Below are 12,843 nucleotides of genomic sequence, written 5' to 3' on the forward strand. Positions count from 1 at the left end.
TTCTCTGTAGAACCAAAGCAGGACACACGTATGCCCCATCATCCCATGCTATTAATTCAGCTGCCCAAAGGATATAAAACTTCATAATTCAATAACTACTTTCACAACAGCAAGGCATAGCTCTACCCAAACCAAACAGACATGCTTCAAGTTGCTGATGCCCAATAAGAGGCTATTCTTCTTGGAAGAAGCTTCAAGTAATGCTTTTACCATTTAGAGCCCAAAATTCAGAATATTCACATTCCACGGTTAGAAGGAACTTCAAAGATTATGCAGCTGAGAGATCAAGTAAGATAAGGACAGAAGATTAACCATTGGCTAAGAAGCAATAGATGCTCAATAAATATTCCTATATTTAAACTAAAATGAATTACAGTGGGCTTAGGAACACAAGTTTGATAAGGAATGAGATGGGTCTATAACACATTAAGACTATTTTTTGTTTGACTACTAAACTGGATCTGCTCCCATCTGCTGGTTATAATTCTACAAAGGAGATTGACGAAGCTTCAAATATAATATCATAAAGTTCTTTCAGCATTCTAAGATGAAATTCACCTGTGTTATGAACTGAATTTATGTATTTATTTGTTTTCCATCTTCTCTCAGAATGTAATTCTTTCTCTAAAAAATGTACTCTAGTTTTTTTGAAATGAGGGCACTGGTAGCATCTGGAGTAGAACAATTCTCTATCATATACCATCCTGCAATTTGAAGGACTTTTAGCATATCTAGGTCCTGCCTACTAAACGCCAGCAACATGTTCCCCTCCTTCAGTTATTGTGTAACTATAGAACCTACACATATGATAACAAACACTCACTAGTGGAATAGTACCTCTGCTGGTTGAGACTCAATCTATCATTTCCAGTTTGATGACTCTTCTCCTTATTGGAAAATATGGGCACAAAATGAAAGCTGAGTAGTTCTGCTTTCTGTCTGACATCTGTTAACTTTATACCAGCTGTTCCAAATTATGTAGCTGATAAAGGTAACCTCAAGGATAATTTAGGTAGGGAAAATGAAGGGTGTATATAGTGATGGCTTATTGCTGTTAGGTTTTTGTTTTCTGTTTTAGGAGACATAGACAGTTAGGAGTTGGATTTGGGACATGCTTCTCCGTGGAAATGCTAAGTAGTTGGAAATATACCTGTTAGGAAAGGTGATAAGCCTGGAGATATGAGTTGTCACCATGGAGATCATACTTAAAGTCATTGAGAAGATAACCTAGGAAGAGACTAAATCGAGATAAGAGGTCTTAGGACTGAACCTAGGGACACCCCAATATTTGGAAAGTAGGAAAGGAAATGAATGACAGAAACGGAGGGTGGCCAATAAGGCAGGAAAATAAAGAGAGAATGGGGTGACAGAAGCCAGGGGAAGATAGAATTTCAAGAAGAAAAGGAAAGGAAAATAAAGTTTCAGATGCTTCTGAAAAATTGGGTACAAAGAAGAATGAGATTTGACCATTGGATTTGATAAAGTTCTTTGGCAAACTTGACAAGAGAAATTTCATTGCAGTGATGAAGCTGAAAACCTGACTGCAATGGATTTATGAGACAATGGACAGAGAAAGAGGAAACAGAAAGCATAGAAAACTCTTCTGAGAAAACTTGCTGTAAAGAAAAGTAAAGACATACTTAAGGAATCAGAAGGTGAAAGTGAAGTCCAAGGAGTCATTTTTCATTTTTTTTAAGATAGAAGGTATTGTAGCATGTTAGTCAACAGATGTAAATAATTCAGTAGAAAAGGAAAGGTTGGTGATGCAAGAGAGAGGTGAAACTTAATGGAGTGCTGTACAAGTGGAGGGATTAACATTGGAAGTGCACATAGTTCAAAGAAATAGAAGTGATGCAGGTTATTGAGTACAGATAATGAGAGGTAGATAGATGAATTGATGAGAGCATGATAAAGCTGTCCAACAAAAAGTTAAACTGTTTAATTAAAATACAAACTTTGCAATATTTGGCCCATCTGTAACTTTGGGAAAGGTCATTGGTAACTAGAGGTGCCTCTCACACTGCTATAAAAAAAAAAAAAACTTTTCTCCATCATTTAATGGGACTGGGATGAATGGTCTGACCTGGTCTTCAACAGAAAGAGAAAAATGTTTAATAAGTCACTAAGATTTTAGGAAAATATTTAGAAAGCAACTTTGCCCCCATCATGGCCATGTCTCCAGCAATACAGCTTACAAAATGAAACTTACAACATGCACTCGATCCTGTCAATAACATCTCCCTGAACCAAATTCTGTGCCAAGCCAGGGGTTTGAAAGTAGAAAAGAAAAGCTAGGAAAGGAACATTGAGACAAATGCAATCTGCTCTGTATCAGCTCCATCTGTGCTTGTATTTGAACAGAGAGAATAACACAAGTATAAAACAACTCATTTAGGATGAAAGGCATAATTTACATACTAAGAGATTTATCACCCTTTGTTTGGCTGAACCTACACCTAGAATATCACCCCTGGATGGCAGAGTGGGTAGAGATCTGATTTAAAAGAAAATAGCATCAACAGATTAAGACCAAATTTCTTAGTCTCTCAAAGTTCTGCCAATGTTCTTTGATCTCTCAAAACTATTTGCATATGCTCAGTTCTTCCAAGCTCCCAGTGAGTAGTACCCAACATAACTCCTAGCCTTTGAAAGTAAGACTTCTTCATGGGATTTCTTTCACTGTTGGCACATTCAACAAGCATGTCATAGGAATAGTCTTGTTACTGGACAGAACCAATCACAAATCTCCCTTCAAGAATAAATTAGTCATTATTATCAGGCTCAAATAAATTTGTGTCTTTGATGGTCTACTCAGGTCTACTCCGAACAGTTTTACTCAGGTAAAGTCTGCTCAGAATTCAACAGGGTGTCAAGGCTTCACCAGAGAATTCTTCATATCCACAGGGGAACTTCGCAGGTCTATTTCTGTTATCTCTAGTGTCTAACCCATTCTAGTGACTTCTGTCTCCCAACCTCCTGTCCTTAATGGGAATATTAAGTCCAATTCTAAAACTGACATTGTATCTCTTCTTCTGTCATATCACGATAAGGTAATATGACTCCTCTACACTTCTTGGCACAAGATTGGAGCTGAAAGAGGTCTATTGTCAACCCAAAGGAACCATTATAAAATAAAAATCTCTAATCTATCTTAAAACTCACAAGTTTTGAAGAGCATCATGAAATAAGCACCATGACAAGCACATGAAGAAGTACTATAGGAACATAAATATAGTAACCATTGCTGATGACTGGGAAAGGTTGAAAAGTCTTCATGGGAAATGTGTCCCTGCATAATAAACAACTAAGGGGCACTTGGGTAGCTCAGTTGGTTGGGCATCCAGCTTTTGGTTTCAGCTCAGGTCATGATCTTATGGGTCATGGAATTAAGCCCTGTATCAGGGGCCATGAGTGAGGAGCCTGCTTGAAGCTCCTCTCCCTCTGCCCCTCCCCTACTCACTTGCTTTCTCTTTCTCTAAAATAAATAAATCTTTAATTTATTAAATATTTAATAATTTAATTAAAATTTAATTAATTAAATTTTTATTTAAAGTATTAAATATATAATTTAATTAAAAATTAAATAATCCATGATAAAAGGGGAAAAGATGTTCACAAAAGAAAGGGAAAGTATACAGAAAGATAAGTTTGCAAGTAACAATCTATCTAGATAGATAGAGCAGATAAAGTAATAAAAAACAGATGGGGTGGTCACATGACTAGAATATTTGAAAGTCAGGAAATTGAATTTGGACTTTAAACCACTCTGATAACATTAAATAACAGAGCTTACTATCATTATTTTATGGTAAGAAGCATCATGTTAGAGTGTAAGGCACAAAAGGTCTAAGATTCACCCTTGGTTCTATCTCTAGCTATCTGTGTGAACCTGAACAATTTATTTAACTCAGTTTATCCCACATATGTATGAAGGAGTTAGTCTGAATGGTCTTTAAAGGCCCATCTTCCTCTGACACAATGTGATTGGAAAAGTTTAGCCTATTCTCCTTGGTCAAGACTATATGTGACATCTATTTATCTGCAGCCTATATTAATAGCTTTACTTAAGGCTTTAAGCTAATAACTCTGTTTCATGAGGAGGAAAACTTTGGAAATAATATCTTAGAAGTTCTCCCAACCACCAAGGGCTGTAGAAGATTATCTGTAAAAAAAAAAAAAAAAAAGTATATTAAATTAGTTCAACATTTTGAAATTAGGCGACAATTATTCTATAAAGCAAAGAAACACACACACACACAAACAAGAAATACCTACTACCTCCTTGTAACTCAGAAAGAAAAGTCCAGTGGAAAAGGAATGCAAAGGAGATCAATATTAGAGAGATAACATGGATTTCTTTCTTGAGTCTGTGAATTGCGCTCAGTTATTTACCTCTTTGAGTTCCAAGTGCCCATTGAAATAATAGAAAAATGTAAAGAAAATGATATATTACAATGAAAAATACAAATAGGGGAACTATCATTAGACAAAAAAGAAACCCTGAAGAACTTTTACAAGATAGAAAGCAAGTATAATATTGATGGTAAAACCAGAGCATAGGAAATAGGAAGAGTAGGGAGGCAACTCTTGCAGAGATAAGAGGAAATTACAAGCTTTGAGGAAGCAAAAGCTGTAAGCATAAGCAGGTCATAGAAAAGTCATCATGGTGACAAAATACTGGAGAACAGCTGAAACAATTATCTACATCTCCCAACACCAATACAAATACCAAGATATGTATAGGGAGTACCTGCATACAGTATTTTGACTCTAACGTCAGTTGTAAGTTTTGAAAACATGGAGTATATTCCATGATAGACTTCTATTATGTGTATTGGGACTACAAGTGTTAGCTTCAAATAAAAAAAAAAGGTAGGATATGTGGAAATACGGCTTTGCATAGGAGGTAAGTACACTAAAGTATTCTACACCAGGGTGAAGACTTCCTTACTTTGGCAATAACAACAGTAATGACAATCTCTGGCTTGCCTAGCAGCTTTATACCAAAGTACACTGGAGGGAAGCCTATCAACACATCCACTCAATTATACACAGGGAAAACTACTCAATCTTCCATTCACTGAAGAGGTTTACTGAGACAATGTACCCTTCATAACTGCAAAATAAATCCATTTCGGCTAGTATTCATGAACCAAGACCTTCCTTGGTGAATATGAATAGGCAATCAAGAATCACCAGATATTTGAAGAAAACCATGGCAATCAAAGACAAAAGACAAGATGAACAAATTCAACAATTTCCCTAAGAGAGATAATTTTTTAGAAAGACTTTACAATGATTTTACTTAATAACTTCTTAGAAAGTCAACAGGAGGGACACCTGGGTGGCTCAGCGGTTGAGCGTCTGCCTTCAGCTCAGGGAGTGATCCCGGCTCTGGGGATCAAGTCCCATATCAGGCTCCCTGCAAGGAGCCTGCTTCTCCCTCTGTCCATGTCTCTGCCTCTCTCTCTGTGTCTCTCATAAATAAATAAGTAAATAATCTTTTAAAAAAAGTCAACAGGAACAGGAATTCAAAAACAATAAAACAAGAACATGCTGCTATGAAACTGTACTGACCTGATTTCTAATAAATTAAAATACTTATTATTAAAGTTTTAATAATTCAACATAAAATAAAACTGAGGAAAACGATAGCTAAAGATTAAATTAGTGACTTGCAAGACCTAAGTAGGATATTCTCCCTGAAATCTCTAAGAAAGGAAAATAATATAACAATCAAGACAAAGACAACAGATGGAGTATATTATTTGATTAATCCTATAGTGATTTAAAATTCCCTGTAATTGAAACTTCCCCACAGATAAAGCTTCAGTTCAAAATACCTTTGGTGAATTCAATCAAACAATTATAGAAAAAAAAGGCCAATATTACGTAACCTCTTTCTGCAAAGAGAAAATAAGGTAATATTTCAACTCATATTATAAGATCAACATAACCTTGATACCAAAACCTGATAAAAATGGTATGGGAGGACAGCCCGGGTGGCTCAGCGGTTCAGCGCCGCCTTCAGCCCAGGGCGTGATCCTGGAGACCCGGAATCGAGTTCCGTTTCGGGCTCCCTGCATGGAGCCTGCTTATCTCCCTGCCTGTGTCTCTGTCTCTGTCTCTCTCTCTCTCTCTCTCGGTCTCTCATAAATAAATACAAATCTTAAAAAAAAAATTTTAAATGGTATGGGAAAGAGAATTAGAGGTGATTATTACTCATAAATATAGAAGCAAAAGTCCTAAACAAAAGGTTAGCAAGCTGAATAACGGAATATATAAAGAAGATTTAAAAACATCATGAGAAAGTTAAATCTATTTCAGAAATGCACAGGTGGCTACAAATTTTTAAATCAATATAATTCATCACATTAACAAAATAAAGAAGAAAAAATATGTAACATTTCAATAGTTAAATAAAAAGTGTTCCATCAATGATATTTTTAAAGTCTTAAAAATTAGGGGAACACCTGAATGGCTCAACCAGTTAAGCACCTGCCTTTGGCTCAGGTCATGATCCTGGGGTCCTGGGATGGAGCCCTGCCACAGGCTCCCCAGTGGGGAGCCTGCTTCTCCCTCTCCTCCCTGCTCATGCTCTCTCTCATTCTCTGTCTCTCTCACTCTCTCCAATAAAATAAATAAATCTTTTTTTAAAAAAAGTCTTAAAAATTATGAATAGATAGGAATTTCCTTAATCTAATGAAGAGTAGCTACAAATAAATCTATAGCTAATATCATATTTAATATAATCTTAGTAATTTTCCAAGATCAGGAGAGAGCCAGGATGATAACCAGCTCAACTTTTTTTTTTCTAGCTCAACTTTTAATCAGCATTGTACTAGAGGTCATAGCCAATAAAAATAGAAAGGAGTACAATTTGAGAGGAAGAAATAAAACTACCATTCTCAGCATAAGCATGCATATATATAAAATCCAAAAGAATCTATAAATTATTAGAATAAATAAATGTAGCACGGTTTCTGTATTTCTACATAACAGCCATTAACAATAATAAAATAAAATAAAAAATACTATTTACAATACCATAAAAACTAAACTAGTTTGGAATAAATCTATCAAGAGTTGACCTCAAAAGAATATTGCCTTAATAGTGGGGACAAATTAGCTCTAGACTAAAATCTATTCTGGACTTGCCTAATAAAACTGAAAAGCAAGGCTTGAACAGATCAAAAATTTTATAAGTAACTTAACTTTGTCTCAGAAAAAAATATATGAATATTTAGAGGAATACAAAAATAATCCAATGCACAATTTACAACACAATGTCTGGCATCCAATAAAAATTACCTGGCATGCAAAAAATAAAAACTATGATCCATTGTAGTTTTGATTTGCATTTCCCTGATGATAAGTAATGATACACATTTTTTTATGTGTCTGTTGGCCATCTGTATGTCTTCTTTGGAGAAATATCTGTTCATGTCTTTGCCCATTTTTTAATTGAATTATTCATTTTTGGGTGTTGAGTTTTATAAGTTCTTTATATATTTTGGATGGTAGCCTTTTATCAGACAATGAGATATCACCTTACACCTGTCAGAATGGCTAAAATCAACAACATATGAAACAACAGGTATTGGCAAGGATGTGAAGACAAAAGAAACCCTCATATATGGTTGGTGGGAATGCAAACTGGTACAGCCACTGTGGGAAACAGTATGGTGATCCCTCAAAAAATTAAAAATAGATCCAGCAATTGTACTACTGGATATTTACCCAAAGAATACAAAATCACTAATTCAAAGGGATACATCCACCTGTATGTTTATATCAGCATTATTTACAATAGCCAAATGATGGAAGCAGCCCAAGTGTTGTCCATCAGTGGAATATCATTCAGCCATAAAAAAGAATAAAATATTGCCATTTACAATGACATAGATGGAACTAGAGTATGACATGAAGCAAAATAAATCAGAGAAAGACAATACCATATGATTTCATTCACATGTAGAATTTAAGAAACAAAACAAAGAGCAGAGAGAAAAAAAAGAGAGAGAAAGGCAAACCAAGAAACAGACTCTTCATTATAGAAACACACTGATGGTTACCAGAGAGGAGGATGTAGGTGATGGGTTAAATGGGTGATGGGGATTAAGGAGTGCACTTGTCCTGATGAGAACAGGGTGTTGTATGGAAGCGTTGAATCACTATATTGTACACCTAAAACGAATACAACATTGTATGTTAACTAACTGTAATTAAAATAAAAACTTAAAAAAATAAAAACTTAAAATCCTTAATGGTAAGAAAAATCAATCCACAGAAAAAGAACTATAAATGACACATGATATAATTAGTAGACAACCCTTAACTATAGGAAACAAACTGGGGGTTGCTGGAGGGGAGGTGGGTAGGGGAATGGAGTAATTGAGTGATGAGCATTAAGGAGGGCATGTGATGTGGTGAGCACTGGGTATTATACACAACTGATAAATAATTGAACACTACATCTGAAACTAATAATACATTATATGTTAAATAAATTGAATTTAAATTAAAAAACTAAAAAACAAGCAAGAACAACAACAAAGCTCTTTTTCGTGGCGCTTCCGTGGCGGTAGGCCGCTTCAGGATGAAGCTGAACATCTCTTTCCCAGCTACTGGCTGCTAGAAACTCATTGAAGTGGATGATGAGTGCAAACTGCGTACCTTTTATAAGAAGCCTATGGCGACAGAAGTTGCTGCCGATGCTCTGGGCGAGGAATGGAAGGGTTACGTGGTGCGAATCAGTGGTGGCAATGACAAACAAGGCTTCCCCATGAAGCAGGGTGTCTTGACCCATGGCCATGTGCGCCTGCTGTTGAGTAAAGAGGCATTCCTGCTACTGACCCAGGAGGACTGGAGAGAGGAAGCGCAAATCTGTTGGAGGGTTGCATTGTGGATGCCAATCTCAGTGTTCTCAATTTGGTTATTGTGAAAAAAGGGGAGAAGGATATTCCTGGACTCACTGATACTACTGTGCCTCCTCGCCTGGGGCCCAAAAGAGCCAGCAGCATCCGAAGGCTTTTTAATCTGTCAAAAGAAGACGGTGTTCACCAGTATGTTGTTAGAAAGCCCCTAAACAAAGAAGGTAAGAAACCTAGAACCAAAGCACCCAAGATTCAGTGTCTTGTTACTCCACGTGTCCTCCAATACAAACGTTGGCGTATTGCTTTGAAGAAACAGCATACTAAGAAAAATAAGGAAGAGGCTGCAGAATATGCTAAACTTTTGGCCAAGAGAACGAAGGAGGCCAAAGAAAAACGCCAGGAACAGATTGCCAAGAGACGGAGGCTGTCCTCTCTGAGAGCTTCTACCTCTAAGTCTGAGTCCAGTCAAAAATGAGATTTTCTAAGAGTGACAAAATAAATAAGATCAGACACCAAAAAAAAACAAAACAAAACAAAAAAAAAAACAAAAAACCAAAAAGAATTCGTAGACAAAGATGACAAAACATCAATTATAAGTATATGCCATATATATAAGAAGGTAGAGGAAATATGAACATGATGAGCAAAGAAATAGATGATATAAGATCCAAATTAAAATTTTAGAGAAAAATATAATATCTGGGATGAAAAATCACTGGATTAAATTAGCAACAGATTAAGCATTGCAGAAAAAAAAAACCCTGCTAGAGCTTCAAACATAGCAATAGAAACTATCCAAAATGAAACAGAGGGAAAGAATATTTTTTAAAATTATTAGAGTATTAGAGACCTATTGGACAACAAGTGGCTTAACATATGCATAACTGGTGACTGAGAAGTGAGTGCAATTATTTGAAAAAATAATGGCCAAATTTACAAATTTGATGAAAACTATAATCTTATAGATCCAAGCCCAATATTAAAAGTAGTTCTGCAAAATGGAAAACTTAGTTTGTGAATTCTGATTTTGACAAGGGATTTTTCTTTTCTTAGACACTTAATTGTATTCCGATACTAATTTATCAGATTGCTTTTGAGTATCAGAACACTATAATTCATAAGTTAAGATTCTTGGTATTTGGATATCTGTTAGATGCTACTAAGAAAATATACATGAACTTCCTTTCTGAAAGCTTTTTTTTAATTTATTTTTTATTGGTGTTCAATTTACTAACATACAGAATAACCCCCAGTGCCCGTCACCCATTCACTCCCACCCCCCGCCCTCCTCCCCTTCTACCACCCCTAGTTCGTTTCCCAGAGTTAGCAGTCTATACGTTCTGTCTCCCTTTCTGATATTTCCCACACATTTCTTCTCCCTTCCCTTATATTCCCTTTCACTACTATTTATATTCCCCAAATGAATGAGAACATATAATGTCTGAAAGCTTTTTAATGTGGTACCAGAATAGTATGCCGTAGATACAACCAGCTGATTTGTTACCTTTAAATTAGGCATTTGTAAATATTAAAACTTAAGAAGATGGCAGGTGAAGAAGCTCCTTCAAATCTTCAGCTGTTCAGATCAGACTTAACTAATATTGTTCTTCCTTTTACTTTATTTTTTTTTAATTTTTATTTATTTATGATAGTCACAGAGAGAGAGAGAGAGGCAGAGACACAGGCTGAGGGAGAAGCAGGCTCCACGCACCGGGAGCCCGACGTGGGACTCGATCCCGGGTCTCCAGGATCGCGCCCCGGGCCAAAGGCAGGCGCCAAACCGCTGCGCCACCCAGGGATCCCTCTTCCTTTTACTTTAAAAAAAAAAAAGATTTATAGCTCAATAATGTCTTTTTCTGTTTTTAATTTGCTGCTGATAATGTACATGAATTTAGCATGCAGTGTGAGCTGTGTTATAGTTACTGAACAGTTTGTGCAGTGTTATCTTGCCAAAAAAAGTTAAAAGTGAAAAAGGGGGGAATATAATTTTTTAACAAAAAATAATGACAACATACTGAGTATGGCATTTGAAACACAGAGCAGTAAAATGTGCAACAAAAGTAGCACAAAAATCAAATTGAATTTAAATAAAATGTATTTAAAAAAAACACAAAAGCTTGAGGAAAAAATGGAAGCATACTGCTGTATTGTTCTGACATGAAAAGTGGTATAACATTTTTAAGGTAAGACTTCTGTTTAAAGTTGTATTGGAGGTGCTATCCACTGCATTAAGAAAAGATACAAGGAAAACAAGCATAGGGCTTGAAAAGAAAAAGATTAAACATTGTATTTATTAGCAGAAGACATGGTCATCTGTGTAGAGACATGATTATCTGTGTAGAAAATTTTAGAGAATCCACAAATAAGCTGCTAGAACTAATATGAACTATGAAAAAATTTAGAGAATATATAAGGTCCATATATAAAATTAATTTAATTTCTAGGTACTAGCTATAAACACTTAGAAATTGACATACAAATTTCAAATTACCATTAAAATACCATCCCAAAAATGAAAAATTAAATACTCTCAAATAGCATAAGAAAATGTTCAAATAAAATGGAAAATTTTGACAATAGATATGCAAGACATGAAAAATAGAATTTACAAAGCCTTGTTGGGAGAAACCAAAGAAGACCAAAATAAATGAAGAAATATACTACATTCATAGATAAAAAATTTATTATTGTTAATATTGATCTATATATTCAATGCAATGCCAATCAAACCCCAGCAAACTATTTTGTAGAAGCTGACAAACTGATTCTAACATTCATATGGAAATGCAAAATAACCAAACAATTTTGAAAAAGAAAATAATTATAATTATTTAAAGAATTACTATAGGGATGCCTGGGTGGCTCAGCAGTTTAGCATCTGCCTTTGGCTTCAGGAGTGATCCTGGGTCTGGGGATCAAGTCCTGCATAGGGCTCCCTGTGAGGAGCCTGCTTCTCCCTCTATGTCTCTGCTTCTCTCTCTGTGTCTCATGAATGAATAAATAAAATCTTACAAAATATAAAATAAAAAATAAATAAATAAAAAATAAAGAAAGAAAGAATTACTATAAAACTACAGTAATCAAGACAGTGTAGCATTGGTATAAATATAAACATATGGTTCAATAAAACGTAAAGACCGCTAACTCTGGGAAACAAACTAAGGGTGGTAGAAGGGGAGGAGGGCGGGGGGTGGGAGTGAATGGGTGACGGGCACTGGTTATTCTGTATGTTGGTAAATTGAACACCAATAAAAAGTAAATTTAAAAAAAAACAGAGTGAAATGTGTAGAAGTAGACTCACACATACATGGCCAATTGACATACAGACAAAATGAAAAGGCAATAAAGTGAAAAAAGAATAATCATTTCAACAAAATGGTACTGGAATACCTAAATATCCATATGAAGAAAAAGAGCCGTGACCGATACTTCTCAGCATATAAAAACATTAACTTGAAATCAATCATAGACTTAAATGTAATAGCTAAAACTATAAAAGTTCTAGAAGAAAACTTAAAAATTTGAGTGACTTTGGAATAGGAACATATTTTTTAAATAGGACACAACAGCCACAAATCTAAAAGGAAAGGTGATGCAGGATGCCTGGGTGGCTCAGCGGTTGAGCGTCTGTATTTGGCTCAGGGCGTTATCCCGGGGTTCCGGAATCGAGTCCCGCATTGGGCTTCTTGCAGGGAGCCTTCTTCTCCCTCTGCCTATGTCTCTGCCTCTCTCTCTGTCTCTCATGAATAAATAAATAAAATCTTAAACAAAAGAAAAGGTGATGAATTGGACTTCATTAAAATTAAAGGTTTTTTCTTTTCCAAAGATACTGTTAAGAAGACTAAGAGAGGGATCCCTGGGTGGCGCAGCGGTTTAGCGCCTGCCTTTGGCCCAGGGCGCGATCCTGGAGACCCGGGATCGAATCCCACATCAGGCTCCCGGTGCCTGCTTCTCCCTCTGCCTGTGT

The 12,843-nt window shown here is 35.8% G+C and overlaps 1 protein-coding gene and 1 pseudogene across 1 annotated transcript in view; both read left to right on the forward strand.

Moving 5' to 3' along the window:
- The window catches only part of LOC119868539 (melanoma-associated antigen 9-like), a 778,808-nt gene that overhangs the window by 617,213 nt on the left and 148,752 nt on the right, over positions 1-12,843 (forward strand). The window lies entirely within an intron of this gene.
- LOC492224 lies at positions 8,600-9,399 on the forward strand (annotated as a pseudogene).

This window comes from Canis lupus, chromosome X (assembly GCF_011100685.1).
Source record: "Canis lupus familiaris isolate Mischka breed German Shepherd chromosome X, alternate assembly UU_Cfam_GSD_1.0, whole genome shotgun sequence".
Taxonomy (NCBI): domain Eukaryota; kingdom Metazoa; phylum Chordata; class Mammalia; order Carnivora; family Canidae; genus Canis; species Canis lupus.